Source organism: Rhinolophus hipposideros, assembly GCF_964194185.1.
Source record: "Rhinolophus hipposideros genome assembly, chromosome: 14".
In the NCBI taxonomy this organism is placed as follows: domain Eukaryota; kingdom Metazoa; phylum Chordata; class Mammalia; order Chiroptera; family Rhinolophidae; genus Rhinolophus; species Rhinolophus hipposideros.
Genome location: NC_138060.1, coordinates 48290573 through 48314677, shown reverse-complemented (window position 1 = coordinate 48314677; position 24105 = coordinate 48290573). Strand labels below are relative to the sequence as shown.

Here is a 24105-nt window from a genome sequence, read left to right as displayed (position 1 = left end):
TCCATCTGAAAACACGTTCCACAGGGAAGGAAACTTTTTAAAAAAGAAATAAACACAGTGAACTGTGTTAACATCAATGTGTTTACTTTTTACTGAAAAGGCTAAATTCAACCATGTATAATGTTTACATCCATCCATGTCATTTTATGTTCATCTAAATATATAGCATTAGCACCTTCCTTTGTTCTGATGTGATTTATGTGATGTGTCTAAAATGCCTGTTATTGACAATTCCGATAGTCAAAGTAGAATGTATCCTGAGATATGGCATACATCCCCTCCCTCATTGGTTCTAAATACCAATTTCTGTGACTAAAACATATGAATACTATGGAAATTCTCTAGTTTTTCTTGATGTTGAATAAGACTTTCGGTGTATGACATACATGTACCTGTGATTTATATGGCTAATTCTTGATCACCTCATACGATCCACCACCAGGGGGATAACACTGGTCAAGAAGGGTTTCTTGACTGGATCTCTTTGAAGGCCAGGTTAAAATATAATCTAAATGTTATAAAAATTAAAGTTTACTATTTCCCATGTTTTTTCCTCCGAATCTTTTGACTTCCTTTCTTTCTATTGGTGCTTTTGACACAAGACAGAAGAATACTGAACACTTAAATGCTGGTCAAATGCGACATTGATAAAACATTTTTAAAACGTAAAAATATGAAGTGTTTCATCAGTTCTTAATAAGGGCGTACTTCTAGAACATGCTTTTGGATTTATTATAATTGTTGGGAAGGGAAGAAATAATACATATTTAAAAAAAAACTTCTGTCCATATACAAAGTGTCATATGACTACTGAAGCAGAGCCAGGCCACATTACCCGTCTGTTCCTTTTCCTCTATTCTACTATTCTGCCTTAATTGACTAACTTGGAGAATGGAACAATATTTTTTTAAAAAAGAAAGAAAATCTAGGGTTGGATGGAATCTTTCATATTTTATAATTCCAATGTTTTATTTTAAAGATGATAAAGGCAGAAACTTGTGCTGTTGCAACTCATTTAAATACTCAGTGGTAATAAAATGATTATGTATCTGGAGGCTTTTTTTATCTGTTAATATTTTTTCACTATTTGACTTTTTCCCCCCATATAAGTAAACGTTTTGGAGAAATAAAACTAGGACAGATTCATGCAGATGGCAGGATCTCAGACCCCAAACTAATTATCCACAATAAATATTTCCTAAAACACTTTTTTTTGTTGTTTTTTTTGCTCAGGATGCTTAATTTCTCATGTTGTTATCTAAATCCAATTTCCTGACTATATCAGTTGAAAGAGCAGGCTATCACTCAGACGTTTTTATGGGCTCCTCCACATTACTATGGGGGAGAATAACAATTGAAACAAGTTGAGACAAGTATTTGGAAATGTTTGATATACAGTCACCTTTGTCCCCAAAGGAGTTAGGGGACAACTAACTCTTTTGAGAGAGAATCAATCATAAAACATATATATGTTATTCTATACGTCTACATATTGTAAATATACACAATTGTGCATTTGTGTTGTTTGAACGTTAGAAGCATTTGTGATGCTTCTATGAATTATCATTCACTAAGATGCTTCTTGAATGAGGGAAGCAATTAGATAAGCTTTTTATTTATAATTCAGAGACACATCACTTTTTCTTTCTGCTGTCTGAATTTCTTCAACAAAACCATCTTCATTTTATATTAAAAAACAAACAAACACACAAACAAAACCATACTGGCCTTCATTTCAGGTATTTGCTGTACCAGGCCAGAAATAAACATGTCATGAAGAACTGGTGTTCTTCTTAAATCACTTAGAGGAAAATTATAGAATAACTTAAGAGTTAAGACAAGTCCTAAAACATTTATTTCAATGAAAAAGTGGCACTTTCACGACATTTTAATCTTTAGCAGGTGCAAGACTTCAATACTCTTTTTGAACTTGAGAGTTAGTCTATCTTTTTAGAATATTTGCCGGTAGGGAGTCCAACATACAGGTAAACTGTCACAATCCTGGAAACCCCTCAATTCTAATCAGCCTTCTCTAGCCATATAAATGATTGTTTGCGATAAATCAGAGATAAAGACAAAATTGTGTTTGGAGAGAAAACTTTCTTCTCAGGGCCCTAGGGGTGACCTCCTTCCCCAATGGTAAGGAAAGGTAGACTTTCCTCTTTGTTTGGGAGGCAATATGCAAATGAGATACGTGAGTATGTGACAGATGAATCAAAATTCATGCATGATAAAATAGAGGGATTAAATGCCTGTATTTGGAATTAATTTAGGAAGGATTGTCTGGTCTCTTTAAAGAATTCTTTCTCAGAAAGTGTTTGGAGACTCATTTGATTATAGATGACACAGAGTGAGTGCTGCTTCTGTGTATAAACCAAAAACCTGACAATCAAAGGGAAGAGTGGGAAGGGATTTGTCATAATTTGGAATTGTAAATAACAGCACTAGGCACGGAGTGTAAAACAAAGTAAGGGGACATTATTTTCCTAACCAGACCTGTTATTACAAATAGATGAATAATAAAATAATAATTCTTGGGGGAGGACATGTGAGAACATTCATTCTTGTTCATATTCAGTAAAAATGTTCAATAAAAAAGAATTGCTCCCATTATTAAGAACAGAAATTCCTTGACAGTCTCAAAGGGTGGAAGAACTTTACAGTTAGTAAATTGGAAATATTAGAAACAATTTGTAGAAACCCCTTGGAGAAACGAATTTTCTTGATGATACTTTGTCAGGGGAAGACAACTTAAAGAGTTTGAAGTGTAAGTGTTGGGTATCCACAGCAGAGAATGGGGTTTGCCAGTCACTTTCCTCATCAGACTTTACAGAATCTCCTTTATACTGTATAGGACATTAAAAAAAAAAAAGAAAAAAAGGAAGAGAGAAAAGAAAGAAAAAGAACCAAACAGGAGAAGAAAAGCCTTATGGGGTTGTTAAGGAGAAAGTAGTGCCCTCAACTACAATTGTGCCTCATTAACTATACTGTTGAATCCATTCCTATCCAATGCATTTAATCCACAGACTGAAGAGTGTTTTATGACAGATGTTGCCAACACATTAAGGGCAATTTCATGTGCTCGAAATGTATAGAATGTGCTGTCTGACGGAGTTTATTTGGCAAATGGCAAGGCAAGAGGAAACAGATTTTTCATTTTAGCATCTCCGGATGTCTGGGTTTGCTCAATGTTTAAGCTGCAAAGAAAAATACTGTAACATGCTGTAATTCCACTAAAAAGCACAATAACCAAACAGCTGATGGCAATGTCTGGTCTATTTTAGCCACTGCCTCTGCAAAACAAAGCTGCTCACACTCAAGAGATGTAGGGTGGATCTGGTCGCTCTAGTTCTGAAATAAACAATTTCAACAATAATTTGGATAAAGTTTCCAAAGATCCTTGATGTGGAGTAAACATAGCTGACCTAAAGCCACAAGAGTATCTGTTTTAACCTTCTGCCAACAGTTGAAAGAAATTTTAAGTCCTAGAAAGTTCCTCAGTGTTTTAATTTCCCAGCTGAAATGTAGGATCACCGGCAAACCGGGGAATAACATGCCCTGGCTATCTCCCAAAAAGAGCACGCATACTGGCTTAAAACCTATATGAATGCCAGCATGTGGACTACAGTGAGAAGTACCTGTACGGATATTCCAATGACTGTCAGTACTCTAGGCCAGTGCCACTCCAATCTACAATCTGCACACCAGCAGCAGCAGCAGACGAAGAATTAGAAACCAAATCAGAATCTCTGGGCATTGGGCCTGGGAATCTGTGTTTTAACAAGCTTTTCAGATGATTCTGATGCTCTCTGAAGTTTGAGAAGTGTGCTCTGTCTATAAACTGCTATTGTATAAACCAATGTTGCAGTACTTCGATACAAATAATTGACTTTATTTTATTTATACTGTTTCTCAATTATTTGTTTTAAGACAGTCTTGTGATAGGGCATGAGCTTTTATAATAATACTCCCATTGTATCTTGTTTAAAAACGCTAAGAGGCCAAGCCTACATTTTTGATGAACCGAAATGGGGCAATTAACTGAATAATTCAGGCCTATGCCTGATGGCATGACATGCTTCCATTTGATCAGTTTTGCTTGTGTTGTGTCACATTTGGAAATTCTTCCTTATGTGAAATCCATGCAAGCCTTGAATTTTAAATCATAGGAAATTAAAGTGAAAGGTAAGAAAATTATTTGGATAATATAAGTGAAAAGTAAAGAAATATTACCCCCTTTTCCTCTCTTGTTGTATCTAGTTGCCTTATGTCAAAATGTTGTGGCCTATATTGCACAGTGTCTTCCTACAGTAACGTATGCAAAACTGCAGGATTTTTTTTTTTATAGTAATCATTCAACATGACAGAAAATGTGGTTTACCATCATTTGTCTTCATCCTCATTTGTATGTTTTTCTGCCTGTCAATTTTTAATATTTCTAATTTAGTTAGAATATAATGTAGTTGAATTTTTGTACCCCAGACTATTATTAGCATATGCTAAGTGGAATATAGAGAATATTCAGAGCTTACAAGTAAACTAGTTAATGGAAATGATTTTCCAATAGCAAGGATGATTTGATAATATAAATGGCATAAAGGTAGTTCATTTAACCTGGGGAATAGCTTTCCAAATGAAATGCCTTTCAATATTACTGTGCAACGTTCCTTTTAGTATACGCAAAGATGTTTAATCTTTTTTATTTATGATACTGGCATGGGTGGTTTTTGGCTTTTCTGTTTTTAGCAGAAGGGTGCTTGATGAGGTGTAAGAAGGACTGGTGCTGTAGGAAGAAAAAAAAAAAAGGAACAGGAAGGCCTCCTCCCCCCCCCCAACCCCCATCTTTAGAAACACTCATTAATCCTCAACTACCTTGATAAATGTCCAACCAAATTGGAAGAGGCAGTCTGGCTTTAAAACAAATTGTGTTTGAAACCCCCAAAGCTGTGGCAGATCTGGTAGATACGACTTAAACTTTGGAAGTATTTTGGAATGATCTCTGACAAACGTTGGCGGTACCAGAGAAGGATAGATCGCTGTGGTAAGCCCGAAGTCGCATTGCCCCTAGGACACCATTTTAGCACTTAATCCCTTCCTTCCCCTTATTATTCTATAATTGCTTATTTCAGTATTATACCTTCCAAGAGAGCAAGGGCTATGTTTACATGTGTTTTGTAATCCCCACAAATAGGAATTAGACATAGTAGATACTCAAAACAGTTTTGTGAATTTTCTATATCACTGCCTCTGTTCAGTTCAATAGAAAATGGCTAACACTTACCAGCATTTTCTTTTTTTTATTTAGACTGTTCATACTAAGAGAGCCTAAATCATGTCTGCATGTTCACCACTGTCAATTTATAGTGTCTTTGTGCTGTCTATAGTACGAGGCATGTAACATTTGCTTCATAAATATTGGTTGGGGGGATGATGAAAGAACAAAATTCCAAATTAAAAGGTATTTAAAATGCAAGGTTGAGATTACTAGTCAAAATGGAGCATTCCGAAGCTTTTGCAAAAACTGGTTCTCACAAAGGGCAGTTCAGTTTTAAAACCACGGTTTGGCACACATATCTGTGCCTTTATTAATATCTTCAACCATTGTATCCTTAAAAGATGAGATCTGAAATTAACTTGATGTAAAAAGTTCTCTTAATTCCACCATAGGAAATTATTAAACTAAAAAAGTATTTGCATCTGTGCACATACCAGTATCTCTGAATGAGCAGTGATTTTGTTTGATCTAGGAGGGACATTTGCCAAGGTCTGAGACATTTTTGGTTGTCAAACTGGGGAAGGGGTGCTACTGACACCTAGAGGCCATTGATGGTAGAGGCCATCCTAGAACACACAGGACACTTCCTCACAATAAAGAATTATCCAGGCAAAAACATTCTTAGTGCTGAGGTTAGAAACCCTGGTGTATACAGGCAGATATTCATAAACTCCATTTGTACAAAATGAGAAATATTTGAAACTGCAGTAATTAGAAAATGGCACAAAGTATCTATCCAGTCTGCTCCCTATAATTAACAGCAAAATCTTAGTTTCTGTGCTGAGATTTTATTTACCATACAAATCAGTTTCTTAAAGACCTGTTATCTAGCTCAACTGCCCAAATCCTATAATTTATCAATAAAAGGAAGAAAGACTATTATGTGACTTTCAATGGCTGTATGATTATATTTAGTTCAAATTTATGTTGATATTTATTTTGGAAATAGGGGTAACTAGAGCTGCGTTTCTCTTTCCTAAATTTAGATGGATTAGATTCAACTAATATATTTCACTGCTCCCTAGAGGTGTGTACCTGTGGGCTAAAGGTATGATGTTTAGATGTAGGGCATTTTCCAATGCTATATGGTAAATTTAGAACAGTTATGTACATAGTTTATCTAAAAGGAGAATATCTATTAGCTGTAAAATAGTTATTCTCCTTTCACTCTTGAACATTCTTAATTTTGTGTTGCTTTTTGATTCAGTTATCATTAGTTAGAATTGTTTTTAAAAATATGTAATATTAAAAGACACTAAAACCAAATTAGTTTTAACTACGAAGTCCCTTTTAAAGGAATCCTAATTATATACCATGTCTATTCAACTGTGAATAATGGTTTCAATTATTGGTTAAGTACTTATTTATACAACAGTGTCATTTTGAATAAGGATATAAAGTAAATATGTCACACTGAAGTATTTCTTACCTAAGCAGGTACATAGATAATTAGGATTCTCAACAAAGCTTTATTGAATTCTTTAGTGCTTAAAATTAAAGAAATTTGTGTAATGATGACTTTTGATGTTTTTAACAAGCTTCTTTAGAATTCGAATGGATGAAAATGGCTTTTAAAAATATTACATTATTGAAGGAAGAATTGAACATTTGAAGATATGGAGCCCAATGGTTAAATGATTTTGTTGACTGGAGTGCAATATAACAATTACTTCTTTTATCATTAAACTTGTACACCTGGTTAAAATTACAAAAGGAATTGCATTATGCATGTGGGTTATTATATTCTTTTCCTTTCATATTTCTACTTAAGGAGATCACAGTTGCTGAGCCAATAGAAATATTAAATGTGCGTAGAAGGATCTCAGGTCTTCAGTGGCTTCAGCAACAATGGGTATATTTACTTTCACCAGCCTCTCATTCCAATCCCATAATCAAGAGTGGCCCTCAGCTTGAAGGGTTGTACCTCACACAAACATGTTCCATTGACATCCATGTGGTGTGGTAGAGATGATATGAAGGAATCACATTATTTTTGTGGAAAAACTAATACTGCAACCTAAGTCCTTTATCTTCACTTTCTGAGACTCCTGTGGTATATGCCTTCCTCACATAGGTCTACAGTTCCCAAATAAGTTTAAAGGAGATTTGAGGGAGAAAAAAAAAAAAAAAAAGACCATTAAGCTATGGCACTTACCAAATGAACAATGGGTTTATCATAATATATTTCACTGTCATCCAAACTTTTTAAGATACAAAGAAAACCACTGATATCTACTCATAAAATATATTACATAATAAAAAATGATATTAGAGATATGGGAGGCAGGTCCTTACCACTTTCCTACCTTAACAATAACTTCAAAAATATACATATCTTTTTAAAGATGAGCAGAGGTGATTTTCCTTATTTTTTCATTCCAAGAAGGGGTAGAAAGTAGACAATGTTAAACTAACTTCTCCACCAAAGTACAGTCTATATCTCATTTTTATAGCTGAGTTAGCATCTTGAAAGATATTTCATAGTGGAAACATCACATGTTTAGGTCAATGGCACTGTTAAGCCAATGTTTGCTATAAGTTAATGTATTGGAAGAGTTTAAAGGTAGATAGGACAACTTAATGATGGGATCAACATATTTTCCATTCATGCTTGTCCTGTCCAGAGGACATTTAGACTAAATGAGCATAAAAGTCGCCCATGAGACTGTGGCTCCCTACTCTAGTTCCACTTATTTCCAAAAGTAGGCTCCTACAGGTAGATCTACCATGGCCTCTTTAGCATAAAGATCACATGGCTTCCAGTTTACCCTTCTGGTCTAATTCCCAAAGAACATGCACATAGAACCTCTCTTCCCACCACACTGAACTACTCCTCCTTCTCTGACCCATCTTGTTCTCTTACCCTTGGTGTCTTTGCCAGGAGTCTTGGGTATCTACAGCAGGTTCGTATGTTTGCTCTTCAGATTTTTATCAAATGCTACATTTCCTGTATCTGACCCAGGTTGTTGATCATTTGCTCCTCTCTCCTCTCATAATATTGGACACACACCTTCATCATGATCATACTTCATTGCTCCCCTGGACTCTAAGTTCACTGTGCCATTCACAATGCTTTATTCAATTCCAGTGGTTCTAAAGCCTAGCCATGTGACTATCATGCAACAGGTTGCCATGGTGCTGACTGACCAAATCAGTGAATGGCCCTCGCTCATCAGCCAGGGTGCCTGAGAATTTACAGAAATGTAAAATCAAGAGCAACTGCATGCTGAAACTGGACAAGAGGATTTGATTGAAATAAAAGAAGCAGTCCCTTTATTGGACAACAGGATGATCTTAAAAATCCATCCATTCAATTGCTTCGCTTTCCTTTAAAAGTTCCCGTCTGACCACTGCCAGCTTGCTGTTCTTGTCATTTAGTGTGAGAATTCCTGGGCTTCTAAGAGCCACGCACTACCCAAGGATGTTACATTTCACTATACAATTTCCACCCTATGGAAGACTTACACATATTTGATTACATGGTGCAAAATTCCCTTTATATACCACAGCCAAGACACTGCCACAAATGCAGTGTAAACTTTTTTACTAGGGCTTTTCCGTGCCATCAACGGTTTTAATAGCCATATATCTACCTAAGATTCTTGTCAAACCATCTGATAAGAGAAAACATGCCTTATTCACGTATACAGCAATCTCTTTGCATACCTCCAAGTAGATTTTCAAAGTTCAAAAAGTTTAAAATGCATGTCAGAAGCAGGATGCCAGGTCAGTCTTTTTCCAAATGATAAGGCAAAGATGTCTGAATATTTATGGGCAGCGTCTTTTGTCTGGTAAAAGGTTTATCTCGCTTTAACTAGCACTCAGGACTGTGAGCTGTTGTAAAGCTTCTCATTAAAAACTTCTCCTTACTGACAAATAGGCCAAAAAACCCAGCTGCAAATAATTTTCAAGGTCTTGCAGGATCCTATTGGTGAATGGTCCTGGGAAATCAAGTCTCAAACCACAGGGGTGATAAAGAAGAAAAGCTGCCCGTTATCCTACTTACGGCCATTGTTTATAGTGCAAATTGCCTAAATATGTCACACGGCACCTTGATTCTGGCTATTACTAGGAAAGTAGCTATTCCTTGTCCTGCAATTTGCTACAAAATGTACTTTATTTTGTGGTCCCACAGAGGACATTTCTGGACTATTTGTTTTCTCCTTTAAGACATTTTTAGAAATTTGCCTGGTTAGAGCTGGCAACTCAGCTAGAGCTAAGGATACAGGTGTGAAGTCAAGACCCTATTAAAAACCCAATTTACTCCTTTTAAAGTACATTTTCTATTAGTATTATTATAACTAACATGTCTCAGACTCAGTATGTACCTTATGGATGATTTTTTTTGAAATTTAATGCTGAGATAAAATACATCCTGGTGGAGTGGCCATATCTTAAAGTAAAAATTTACATATTAGCACCCAACAAACATCTATTCTGAGGACTGCAAGATGTCAATTAACACACATACATTTGCTCGGTAGATGAGATGAGAGTCAATTCTCTTTTCTTCACTGTCCTATTTGTTGTAGAAACTTAGTTACATCTTTTATTTCACTTAGAATTTTATTGCCATTTCTCCTAAACAGTAATGCTATAAGTAATTGTGACTTTTTCTTAGTTTTATAGAATGGTCTTAAACTCTCTAGTACCTTGTTCCTCAAAATGTGGTCCAGGCCCAGATAGTATCAGCTGGGAGCTTAATGCGGAATCTCAGGTTCAGCCCCAGCCCCTTAGAATTAGAATCTGCAGTTCAGTAAGATCCCCACGTGGGTCCCTCATGGTCAAGTCTGAGAACATTTGCTCTTTTTTCTTTTTTTTTTTTAAATGTCTGCCATGGCTCTGTTTGGATACATCTTCTATTGCATTGCTTCTAGAGAGATTCTTGGTTTGTTTCTTCATGATTTTGTTAATTTATTTTTCAGTTCCTACTTGAGTGCCAAGCAGCTTCAAATAATCTTAGTAACATGAATATACCTTCCACAAACATGTTATAACCTCAAATGGCCACTGAGACTGAGTTGAGTTTCTCAAAAGTCTCCATAGGATTTCTGCTTTATCTATAAAATCTCCTTTACAAAAAAATTTTGTTTCCTATGAGACATTTTCATGGCAACCTTCCATTCTTTCCAAATATTCTGCTTCATCAATGAGTCTGAAGTGTCTATTACAGCCAAGTGTTAGAAGACGTGCCATATGGTTTGTATAATCGTAAGAGTCAGCATCTACATGCATAACACAAATATAAGGTGTTAGTAAAGTGTCAGAAGTAAATTCCAAAATAGCACTACTTGTTAGGCTCTGATGGAATCAACGAAAATGCCAAAGTTAGTTTAAAAATTAAAGTTTTTGAAAATTCATTTTTATCTTGGCCTTTTGTCTTAACTTCTGACCGCAATTTCCAGTTACTCATGGAATCTGGAATCTCAGGCATGTCTCATTCTGAATATTTTCTTTCTCTTTCTATCCTCATCGTGTATTCTTTCTCTTCTGTTTGATTCTTGGAATAATATGAAAAATTGCAGGTCATCCTTGCCTTTTCCTTCTTTCTCACCATTTATAACAAATCCATAGTCAAGTCTTGTCAGTGCTATTTCATAAATGTCCCCAAACCCTCTCTCTCTTCCTTTCAAGTGCTAGTAGGTAGGTTGAATACTATCTCTCATTAAGATTAATCCAATTACTTCCTGTGGTGTACCTTTGTCAGTCTTGGCTGAAGGCATTTATTTTTTTAATACTCTCCACATGTTATTAGTTTCCCACAAAGTGAATCCTGCCTTTTCAACATAGAATTGAAAAAGCCCCACATTTCCTAGACTCCCTTACTGTTAGAGATCCATGACTTCCGCTAATCAGAAGCACCTGCAAAGGACTTAGATTTGGAAGAAAGTTTAGAATGAGAAGTGGGCAGGACATGTGACATCCTTTTTGCTGGCCAGGTGGTGGCAGAAGTAGCATGATTCCATGGGTTGCAGCAAAGTGATTTGGGGGTTAGCAGCGGCAGTAGCACCCCTTTTGGACATGTAACAGGAGATCTAAAAATTTATTGCCAGCTAATATTCAGCATTTTATTTGCTGTCAGATTAATCTATTGTAAGATTTTCTATAGCAATTACGAAATAAAAATAAATGCCAATTTCACCGATTGAATTTATTTTTGAAGGTAGATGGGATGAAAAACTAAACTAATATCATTGTATTAAAATAGTTCACTAAGATATTTTTATTATTTACTATTTCTCCTTGAAGGGAAACAAATTCAACTTTGTCTACTAACTGGTGTTCAAAGTTTGGAGTGTTTATCATTGTGTGGCCTTGATGGTATATACCCTTTTTATATTACTATTTTAAACTTCTACAAAAAAATAACATGGGGCTACAGAAACATTAAAGTAAACATTGCAAAAAATGTGCTTTCTGACTTTTCAACCATCAGCTGAAATTATGCTATTGTATTAAAGTTATTCAAGAGAAAAATATTCAGAATCAGTTTTTTTCTCTTAGTTTTCCTCCCACCTTTTTCTTTTAGCCCTCCTTCACTTTCTCATAGATTATATGTGCGATAGGCGGGGAAATGAATGTTCAGCAAAATCAGGCGATTTTGACTAGCGTCAGAGGTTTTCAACATATACTTTTGCTTTATTTCATGCAAGAGCAAGCTTGAAGCCATCTGCCTGCCAACAACTACATCCTTCATTCCCATTATGGAGACAGAACCCCCCACCTCATCATTAAGAGGCAATCTTCAAAGGGACATTGTTTTTGCTTATTCCCGTTGTGACAGATGTTTTATATCATCTACCTCCACATGCTAACTCATCTGTAAGGGACTGCCCACTCTCTGCAGCCAGCTGTGGAAATAGCTCCAGTGTCATCTGTGGCAGCTCTTGTTCCATTCTTCTGACCTCACCAAAGACCACATCCAAGAGCAGGAAAAACAAACAGCCCTGTTAACTTCCTTGAAAACATTTCCAGGGCAGGAGATAGGCCAGCTTTAGACAAGAGCTCTTTACAAAGTATGTAACAAAAGAGAGGCAAGCTTATTTGAAACACTCAAATGTCACTAAGCTAGCCAGTCGGGGTAATCCTTAGATTAAGGAATAATGAAGCAATAGCATCTGTGAGCATGATTCAGCTGAAAACATCTGGTTGACTCAGAACCACTTCAATTAGCTGGAGTATGCATCCATCAATCATTTCTTTTCTTTTGATTGTATAAAGTTCCCACGAGGAAATGTTTACATCACCAATTCATCCAACTGTTTGAAATACGGTGAAAAGACTATAACATATATTTTTTTAATGAATAGATAATTAATTAAATTGTTCTGAGGTGGAATTATACCCTGATATTAGAATATATATTTTAGGAACAAATTTATTCTGCTTTTTAAGAAGTCTTATCTTGGCTTGCTCGAAATTGACAAAGCAAAACTTTTAGTAATAAGAATTATTAATACATCACTTTCCAATATCGATGGGGCTGCTTATAGTATTTATGTCAACGATTTGCAATGTTAGAGCCTTAATAACTTTTTAAAAGATGTTTTGTTGATATTTAGAGTTTAGGATCAAGAACATTCATTCATTCATTCATTCATTCATTCACTAATACTTACTGTGGGCCTATTATGTCTTTCCCTGAAAGAACTCTGAGTTAAGTAGTTAAATAACTTTAATGAGATAAAACAAATATTCAAAAATGTAATGTAGACAAAGTGATTGAGGACAGTAAAGTTTTCGATAGAAGAAATTGGCAATACCATGTCAATATCTGTTTTCAGTTAGTCTAAGATTTCAGCCTGCTGATTGTTAACTCAATTCCTGGAGCCATGGTGAGATCCATGACTTGTGTCTCCCCTATAAGTTAAGGCATTATCTTTGCTGTAGCAGGACCAGTGGAGCCACAAGAAACAGCCTGAGATCACTAAGCATGAGGATGAAGAATAGAACATGAGAAGGAGATGCTCTAAAAATGAGAGACGATTATAGAGGGCACACACATTAGATTGTGCCTAAGAACAACTCAATAGTTATCTCAATTATCAGGAAGGGATGAGAAGCTCTCTCTGAAGAAGAGTTGGCAGTAATTACAGATGTGTTCATTTCTGTTGTCAATTGTAACTCACGTATGGGGAGAACCTCTGCTCTCCTTAGCTCTTTCGTTAATGCCGATTGTCAACCCGCTTGTTAATTAAGTGGTAATATTTTATTGTGTCATTTCTCCTAAGAATTTTGCCTGCACGCCAGAAATAACCATTTGATTGAAAGCTTTTAGTGTTTGTATGGCAATGGAAAAGCAAACACAGATAACCCACACATTCCATGTAACTACCTATTCTGACTATGGTAGGCATTTTGTGAAATTATAAAAAACACACAAAAAACCTAGTTAACAGGTCCATGGTTTCTTCTTAGGATAAACATAATAACTATTAATATACAGTGGTCTTGGGATAGGCTTAACTTTTAAAAAGTTATATTTACCCAGTGCACAAAATTCAAATTTAATTAAAAATAGTAAAACTTCATTAGTTCATAATAGTTTCTGTGGTTTTTAAAACCACCGTTTCCTTTACATAACATTCATTGGGGGACATTATGAATCAGGAAATCAATGATCAAAGTTAAAAATAAAAAATTGTATTCTAAGAATCTATCTATATAATATTCGATTTTTGTCCCATACTACTTGGTACAGCTATATTGTGGACTAAGATGGGTAAAATTATCTTTTAAAGACATTTTTAGGGTGAATGTAGTATGCAAGGAGGTAGTGTGCAAGAATTTCAGAAAAAGATATTCAGAAAAGGATAGAGAACGATTTTAGATTTACCATGCTTTTTGAAAACAACTAAATGCAATGCTTATTTTAGCATTCTTATAACACCTAAATTGTGAAGACCAGTAATCATATGTGTCAATTTGCTCACACCACAAAATTTTCAAAAGCCAAAGTACAAATTCCTCAGATACAGAGGAGTAAGAGATATGCTGATTCATTTCAAATACCAAAGCGTATCAGCAAAAGTGAATGACAATTTTTTTTTTTTGACCTGGTTTGATTTTAACCTATATGGCTAATTTTCAGCAATTTAGTGAGGATCTTCCTTCTTATTACTACCATGCATGACCTAACTTAGGAATCAGATCTCCAGAGGTGGTGGGACATTTTTCCTATAGATACATTAAAAAAAAAAAAAAAATGTCAATAATGTCAACCAGGAGTTCTGAGGAGTTCTAGGGCTAACACTCTAAAATCACATCAAATTAACCAAATCAGTCCATACTTTTTTTCTTGGAACCTGGGGGTGGGGAGAAGTGGGGGAGATCATTTGGTAAAAAATGTGGAAACCAAAGTTTCTGAATATAGTGGCAGAAAATGTGACCATCAACAGAACTTAAAGAGAAGTTGCAGCTGTCTCAAGCAGTGACTCTAGCATTATGCTGCCTGGGCCCTATGTCATAGAGAGACATAGTCTGCCAGGGACCTAGAGTTATTGGTATCTGAATCTATTCTGGGAGGGATTTCCTAAGCCTGCTCCACGGAGGCATCCGAAGTAGTAAAATAAAATTGCATCAAAAATTGCATATTTTGATTATAACTACTGAGAGACACGGAATTATAATGAGAATGTAGAAAAACAGTTAAAGATTATCCTAGGATTAGCAACTCTAGCAATTACTGACTCCACAAACTGCATTAAGCAGGTGTTACACTCACCTGTGTACGAAGTAGCTGTGATGGTTTGCATGATCTGAATCAGGGGTTCTATAGTCCTGAAAGCTGCATACCTCTCCCTACCCCCCAGAACGTCATTCCTCCTTTATTCTTCTCTGGGAAATTCTTTCTCTGATCGTTTATTTTACCTATCTCAGATTTCTTGGAAGAGAGACTGCAAGACCCCATGCAAATCCAATATTGATTTTATGTCCCAAAAGGAGTGGCCTGGTTTTTACCTTTAGTGATTCAGAAGAAGGTCAATGAGACACACTAAATTTGTTTCTGTAGTATTAAAATTTCTGCGTTTTGTAAATTGTTCTCAGTGTTATTACATTAATGTAGGATTTTAAGCAAAACCTCCTAAGTAGTTTAAAAATTTAATTAGAAAAACTCTTAAAAATGAAGGAAACGTTCCATCTTTATTAATAATTTTCCTTTCTTTTAAAAATATGAGCCTATATGAAAAGACGAAAAATAATCATGTTTTTTGGTTTTCTTTTTAACGGCTATTTGTATTTTTGCTTTATAAAATAAATACTATTTAATATAAGGAAAATGATAAAATATTCCTTTAGAGAAAGTATTCGATTTGGGTTTAATTCAGGATTCCTTGATCTTTCTGAGTATGGGGGGCTTGAAAAAAGTAAGATTCTGGTCTTCAAAATAAAATTAAATCAAAATTATTATACAACGCTGAAATTACTTACATGCTTTAGTGATAAACTGTCGTATGTGTGGAAAAATGGTAAAAGATTTTAGCACATAGTTTCAGACAGTGTTCTAATCAACACAGCCTTAAAGAAAATATCACATTTTTTTTGTATCATGCTTTCACAAAATTTTCTTATAGTTATTTACCATGTGCTTTATCTAATTCACCTGTTTTAAAATGCAAAACATATCATTAAATTGATAACCTGAAATATCTCTACAATATTAATGGGTCATTTCCAATGATTATGTGAATTAAAAGTAAGGTATACTTACCTCAGACATATCATCCTGCATTATATATTTTTGATACAAAATAATTAAATTATAATACTAATTGGTTGAATATGCCTGTCAAAATCTAAGCTTTTTAACTAAATTATGTGAATTCCTTTCCACTTAAAATATAATGATGGGATTGCTAAAAGATTAAGGGGTTGCTTACTTCTTATACTAATCTAATCAGCATTAATGGACATAGATAATTTACTAATATTTTGTATTCTATGTACAAAAAGACCTAATTATAATTGTTTTATTAATCTGTCAACTTGATTTACTCCGGGTTAAATTACATAACCTGATACATAAAAATTTAATGAAAATCAAGCTAGATATAATGAAATAAAATTGGTATTAACTGGATTAAAATATACCTGTCTCAGTCCTGCCACCAAATTGTGTGATATTAGAAAAGGCAATTAACCTCTTTGAGTTTCACTTCCCTCATCCATAAAAAACATTATTCCATAGAATTCAGTTTTACATTTTGTGATAGCATATATAATTTTATCAAGAGCCTCACAGGAAGACAGAGCAAAGGATTTCTATGTAACCTAAATAGGCAGAGCATTACTCCAGAGCTAGAAAACTGTGAATCCAGAAGCACCTGATTGCTGATGCCTAGAATTCTCTAGAAGGTTAACCAACTTTTCATTATGTAGTAATAGAAAAATACACATACTCATCCACACTAAGATGCTAATAGCCAGACCAAATTCTTCAGAAGAGGTTTCTAGAGAAGCACACGCATCATTAATTAGTTGGACTGGAAGGCTATTTACTATTTCCATGGTCCCTTTCTGTGTCCCTACCAAACACACACACACACACACACACACACACACACACATTCACACACACACATACACACACACACACACCTATTTTAAGTCAAAGCCCACTGATATATGCAACCAGAATCCCATGGATCTTTTCTTTAATAAAATTTATTAAGATTCGTATCCTTTAATATACTCATTTGATTTATCTTTCCTCCCCAATACACTATAAGTTTCATGAGGGCAGGGACTGAACCTGTTTACTGTGTTTTGTATGTCTGAACATGGAACAGCACACAGTGGCTGGCACATAGTGACTTCTCGATACATATTGTTTAAATAAAAAAGCAAAAGAGAGAAAGAATGAGCTTTTGGATCTAAGTGTCTTGAAGAAAGGGCATCGTGGGCTGGGAGGCAAGGGCGGGGGAAGGATGTTGAAAATAATAGCTGAGGTTCCCCAAAACAAGTTATAGCTTCTTGACAATTTCATAAGAATCTGGCTTCAAATATTTAACATGGCTTGTCAGCATATTCTTTATTATTTTATTAGTATTTTCTCTTTTGGAATGTAAGTCTCACATGGGAAAGAACCTCAGTTACGATCAGTTTTGTATACCAAGTGCCTAAAATGGTGCCTGGCATATAGCAGACATTCAATGAATGTTTATTGAAGGAATGAATAAATGTATGAATAAATGACTCCAGCTCCAGTTTTCCAATAAGTTTACTGCCTTAAAAGCAATCTAACATTTTTAGTGTTATATATATATAAAAAAAAGACTGCATAAGAAATACCTAATTTTTCATTGCTGTCTTTCTCCCAAGATACAGACCACAGAAATTTTCTTGATTCTACTGGAAATATTCTAGAAGTTAATTACACCATATTCATAACTTGAACCTCTTAAATCTCCCTTTGTAGGATTCTTAAATACCTTGAGATTAATAAAGTTTAAAACATTGGTACTTCCCCTGAGATACGACATTAATTTTCAAATGCACATATATTTGATGGGACTATAACTCACATGTTTCTGATTCGTTTACATTTATAGTGTTCTATCACAACTGTGGTTAGGCTTATAGGAGCATCTAAAACCTACTTTAGGAGAAAGCAGACGGGTTCAAAACTATGATTTTTGAAGAAATTTAATAAACAGAAACATGTACGTGCTCTCTAATGGATATTCATTGGAATTTATTAAACTTAACATAATCAAGAAGAAAAGATATACCTTAAACAAAAGTGTTGTGAAATTTAATAATCGTCTAATGAATATAATCTGTACAAGACCTAAAGTAAATGGACAGAAAAGGAGACAATGCTCTATCAGAGAATATAGAACTATAAGTAAAAATAGACTTTTTCTTCTTGCATACTTTTGACTTGGCTAGGAAATCAATACTGTAACAATTTATTTCATTTTCTAGGACAGTTGTAAGAAGAAATTGTGTCAGCCAGAACATTTCTCATCACATGCCCAGCCATGTGTAATAGAAATAGACATGATCAAATGATCGGACCATTCTGATTTACGTGGGACTGTCTACATAACTTCATAAGCAAGGGTAATTGCTGCTAACAGGGCAGCCTCGCTGAACCACAGCAAATCAGAATCATAAATACTGGGAACAGATCCTAGTCAATCTCTAGAGAATGGACTCAAGCTACATGCTCTTGCATTAGAAGTTTCTTCCAGGTGCAGAATTACGAGAATCTTTTGTTTTGTTGTTACTGTTTTTGTTAGAATTACAAAAGAAAAACATTGACCAGCATCTTAGGTACTGGTTCAGATGTCAGTAATTATATGGTACAGATTAAAGGTTTATGTTTGAAATATTTAATCCTGTTGTATTACAGATAATATTCCACTAAAAGACCCCTCTGTAAACTGTCAGACTGAACCTTATTTTTAGAATAAAGAAATAAAGGAAAGTTAAATCTTGGAGCCACCATCCAGTTTGCACACACTTATCTAGAGGTATGGACAAACATTTAGATATTCTTAGGAAACTTACGTTATACATTCCGCTCTTTAAAATGTCAAATTGGAAGGAATGAAAACTCCAAGGAACAGCATGTATAAAATCCCGAGGGCATGGAAAAAATCCCACAGGAAAATATGATGTTCTTCAATAATACAGTTCTCACAGTCCCCGTATGTAACCTTTTCAAGTTGGCCACTTGGAACACTGGAATCATTGAGTCCCTCTGAGCTCATAATTTTGTGATCAGTAAAAGTGGTTTTTATTACCAGCATCAACCATAACGTTAAAGAAAAATACAGTTGAAAGCCCTCAGTGCCAAGGATGGGATAATCCACAAAAGAATGAAATAATATATTCTTGTCAAGAAAGCAAAAGAAATTTAAAAAAAGAATTTTTTTTGTGTTTTCAGAAACGTGAAGAGTCCATTCTATTCTACAAGTGGTAGCAACCTTCAAGTGGTCATGGTTTCGGGTTTACAAAGTTCCTACATTCACAGGGACGAACAATGAGATAAATAAATCTAAATAAATAGATGTCTCTTTGGACATTCCTATGGGCTTGACAAAGGAGTTAATTGCTTACTTAGTTTGTACCAAGCAGGGAGTTACTGGCTATGCTTTTCCTCTTTGTTGCTCTTCCTCTCCCTGGATTGGTGGCTATAGAGGAAAGGAGATTTAGTGAAAAAAGTATCTTCCTGGAATATTATGTAGGATTGGAATGAAACAATTTTGCATGAACATATATGGCAATGTCTCAAACCTTTATATCAACTCCAAAACTTGAATGTGGGTTGGAGTAAATGGCCTCTCAGTTTTCTTCTAATTTAAAGTATCTATCTCTATTTTCCATTTTTTCACTGTATTCGGTTCCCTAAGTAGAAACATCAGGTACATATACTTTAGTTGATTCAAAAAGGCATGCTATACACTACATAATTAGCATTAGAATTATAGGTGTAAGCAAAAGTATAATCAGGTTGCTAAATAATCTTGCTTACAAGGGGCATAAACAAGCACTTGATTTAGTGCATTTAAGACTAGCACACTTAATATATTGCTATCATATACTTATCATTTTATATTCCTAAATCCAGGGGCTATTGCATATATCAAGCATGGTAATTATTAGTGAAAAGGAAACCGATTGCTAGAAATCCCATCTCTTCTCTACGAAGGGAATGAATGACTCCCAGATCCATCACTGCCACTGTTGTATGCTGAAACTGTATCTCAAGCAAGCGACATATTAAAAATCTTTATCCGATTCCACAAAGTCAATGTGCCCCAAAGGAACTCTATGTCCCTGATCTCGAATTTATTTCCTCTCTTACACATACTAATTCAGTTTAAGGACATTGCCTTCCACCTAGGCTAAAATCCACTAGAGTCAGATTTGTCCCATGCATCCTCCATATCCTTTCTCTTCCTCAATTTTTTAAAATTTCATCTCCCTCACACCTTTCATTCTTTCTTCTCATTCCAATTTATACCACGGATCTTAACAGTGTTCAGTATTTTTTAATCATATAAATGAGACTTTGATCATCCTCATACAAACATGTATTTGTATTATAGATATATAGGTCAGCATTCTGGCTAAATAGTATCTACAGTGGAGATCAGCATACGTGGACAGAAATATAAGTATGTACATGGTATCAACCAACCCATCCATCCATGCATCTGTCCATGCTATGTATAATATAAACTATTCCTTGAAAGAAATATGCATTCCATATATGCATCTCAGAAAGTTAAAGAGAAATAATTTTGTAGTGTGACGTTAGCATCTAAGGATTTATACATGTAGCATGTAACACAAGCTTAGTTTCATAATGCTTTTTCAGTATTGATTGAAAATGCTTGAGATATAAGACTGAAGAGATAAAAGGCTTTACAGGAAAGTAAGAATCAATTTTTAACATACCCCATTGTTAGGCAGAAATGGTTCTAATGTGTATTGATTAAAAATCCTTTTAAGGATAACTCTTTGATAAAAGGTCTCTCTTCTGAATAGAAGTTTTAAGATTATTGCTCAGAACTGAAGTTGATAATTAGGCTGATTTCCTCTGTGCTAAATGAGAACTAAAAAACCAAGAACGCAATATTTGTTTTAACATGAATAAGGATTAATCCTTTCTTGAAATTTACTTTCAGTTTCCCCAACTTGTTCCTAATTTCCATTCTGTGCAAAGAAGTTATGCTTGTATTAAATGATGTAAAAAGAGACGAGCTGTCCTGACTTTTAAAAATATTATACATAAACTGTGTTGTGCGAACTAAACTGTTTGCATGTCTTCCTGACAAAGTCCGTGGGAAGGTATTAAAAAGTTTTCTCTTCTCTGCAGGTATGGTTTTGCTGTTACTCCTCTAGTGTCACTCCTTTCAGAGACAGCTGAACTTGTTGAGTAATCAGTGTAAGATGTAATAGTTTGGTTTTGCTACGTCAGAAGCCAAATTATCAAGTTATGCAGATACTATTTATAATTCTCAAAGTCCATACTAAATAAGTCCATTCTATTGGTTCAATTTACTACTACTGAGTACATTTTACACCTGACTCATCTTGGACACTATGTTAGGCTCTAGATCTGCTAAAAATCATAAGTACTTCCTGAGTCACTGAGTGATGATGGCCAATTGGTCTCCCACCTACCTTCAGTGTTTTAGGTGAAATTTGCCTCTCAACAATCAAAGGCAGAGAACTACAGGATTTCCACTGAGTATATGTTCAGGCTCTTGTGAAAGACATTTCATGAGGAGAATTCTGGAACAAATTGCAGACAATCTTGTAGGCCCTTTCAGTGTGGAGGTAAATGTGCCTTTATCTGGATGATATTCTAAATCAGATGGTATAATTTTAATAAAATCCCAGTTGAGACTAAGGAAATTTGAAAGACCAAACAAGCTACTTGCTAACCAATTGTATTTTCAAACTATCGTTTTTCTATCAAGCTAGGTCATGAGCAACATATATCTGAAGAATATTTAGCTGCATCAGACATTTCATCACAAAGTTGAAAGTTAATATTTGCTGATTTTATTGAGAGTTAATAAAGGAAATGACTATAAGAAACATGTTACTCTCTACAAGTATAACTGTTATCTAAGGCATGGGAAATACCATTATATCATTATCAACTTTTTCTAGAGTATAGCAGCAGCAAAGAAAAAAAATATTCTCCTGGATATCTGATATGCTTTCTTGTATCAGAGAATGAAACAGTATAACCAATTCTTCTTAACCTTTTTGGAACCGGCTTCTGAAAATTCAAGACAAATTTTTAATACCCTGTTGTAGTAAACTACCCAGAGACTAAATTTTTAACAAATTTATGTCCTCTACTATATGATTTTTGTTTATTTTCCTTAATTTAACTGTCTTTTGGAGTGTGCATTTAATTTTAAGTACCCTCAGCTTCTGTGTAAGAGCAGGTGAGGTAGACATTTTTATTACTGATTCTCCTTCGGTCCAAAGAGGTGGCTATTTCTTTTTTATTTAAATGAATGTCTATATATAAAAACAGAGGTTAGAAATCTAGGTCACACAGAAAAAGAATAAACTTGTTCAGATATCGCACTGCACAATTTTTCCAAACTCATTCTTTTATTCAACCTGTTTTCCTTCACTGTAGTGAAAACAAGCATTACCGCTTAGCCTAACAAAAAAAAACCTACTAATTTTTCAGATTTCTTAGAAAGGAAAGGAGGATGGAGGAGTGACATGAATAATCATCATTATCTATAGCCTTTGCCTACAACGATCACCCATGATGAATAGATGTAAACACTGTATTCTGGAACTTAAAAATCAGCAAAGATCTTCCAATTCCTTTCCAGACTTTCCAGAAAGTGGAAGAGAGCAGAGATGAGGGAACAAGTTTACTTAGTGAAAACAGTTTCTTAAATTCATATTAGCAGGTCTGCAATGTAAAAGCAATTAGAATTCTACATTCTGAACACGAGAATGTTTCCTAAATTGTTTTTAACAAACCTACTGATAGGCAGTGAGGTTTAAAGAAGACGCACACTTTTAACTTCCTCAGAAACCTGTGTCAGAAACTGGAAACTTGTAGTGTCTCAAAATTTGCCAGTGAGGAAATAGCCTATGGAGTGTAACCTATCAGCTAACCTATATTATATTTAGTATCTGCTCTGTGTAAGGAACAAAATGAAAAGGGAGACCTATTGTTAATTATATATAAGTTCTCAAATAATAAAATTATACTCTTGTTGGGTAATAAGAACTAGTCATATACACTAGGATATCTATTATCTATCTATTCATCTATCTGTCCACCCATCCATCCACCCATTCACCCACCCACCTATCCATTTATCTATCTATGATGTCAGTATAACCTGATTAACTTGATTTTCTTGCATGACTAATAAATTACTTCTGAAAATTACTCTTAAATTTTTAAAATTTCCTATTCTAAGATGACGTTATTGGAAAATGTCTCCCCAAGTGATTTCATTACAGAAAACAAAGCAAAACAAAATAAAACAAGACAATGAAGCATATCATGATAGTTATGTGTTGAGATACTAAGAATTCTTGGGGTTCTGAGGAGTGTAGGGATCCCACTTCTAGTTGTGGTGAGCAGAGAACTGGACCCTAGTTGGCCCAATGCAGAGGCTGTAATGGTTACTTTATGATATCCAGGTGACATAAAAAACAGGTGTGCATATTACACCACTCAGAGTGGCAAGCTTGCTAAGGGACATGTTGGGTGTTCGTGAGAAAGCTTTATATGGGTGGATCTCTAGGAGAAGACGCCATGTTGAATCGGATGGGGAACACTAGCCCTAATTCACAATTATGTGACATCTGTGGCGTAACTATTGAAGGGCTCACAAATGCCATGTTTATGCTTCAGTGTTAGAGACACCTGGTAGCCTATGGAAATACCTTGCCCTCCCTCAGATGCTCATTAGATGTAATGCATAATGTACAGACCTAAGCCTTGGCTATAACCTAGTACTATTTCCTTTGCTAAGCACACCCTTCCTGCCTGACATCGAACACTTGTCAGACTGAAAAATTCCTTTATTTTTCAAAACCAAGTTCAGGAGTTGTGAAGACTGTCCTAATTCCTCCACTCTCTGATATAATGAATAATTCCTACCACTTTACTACTTCTACACTTTACACTTACTTCAAGTGTTACTCAGGACTGAAAATTATTGTAAGCATTTATTTTCTGACAGGGAGTCTGATCAAGAGGGAAACAAATTGTATTAAAACAGAGAGTAAATGTAAAATGGAAGTCCTACCTTTGGTAAATATTCCTCTTAACCAATAGAAAAATTTGAAGGCACTTTACTGGTATTTGTGTTTTG

General features: G+C 34.9%; 1 protein-coding gene across 17 annotated transcripts in view; it reads right to left on the bottom strand.

Moving 5' to 3' along the window:
- Nucleotides 1–24105, bottom strand: part of RBMS3 (RNA binding motif single stranded interacting protein 3) — a gene marked incomplete at its 3' end in the record, with an annotated part of 1241782 nt that overhangs the window by 62194 nt on the left and 1155483 nt on the right. The gene's annotated exons all lie outside the window — the stretch shown is intronic.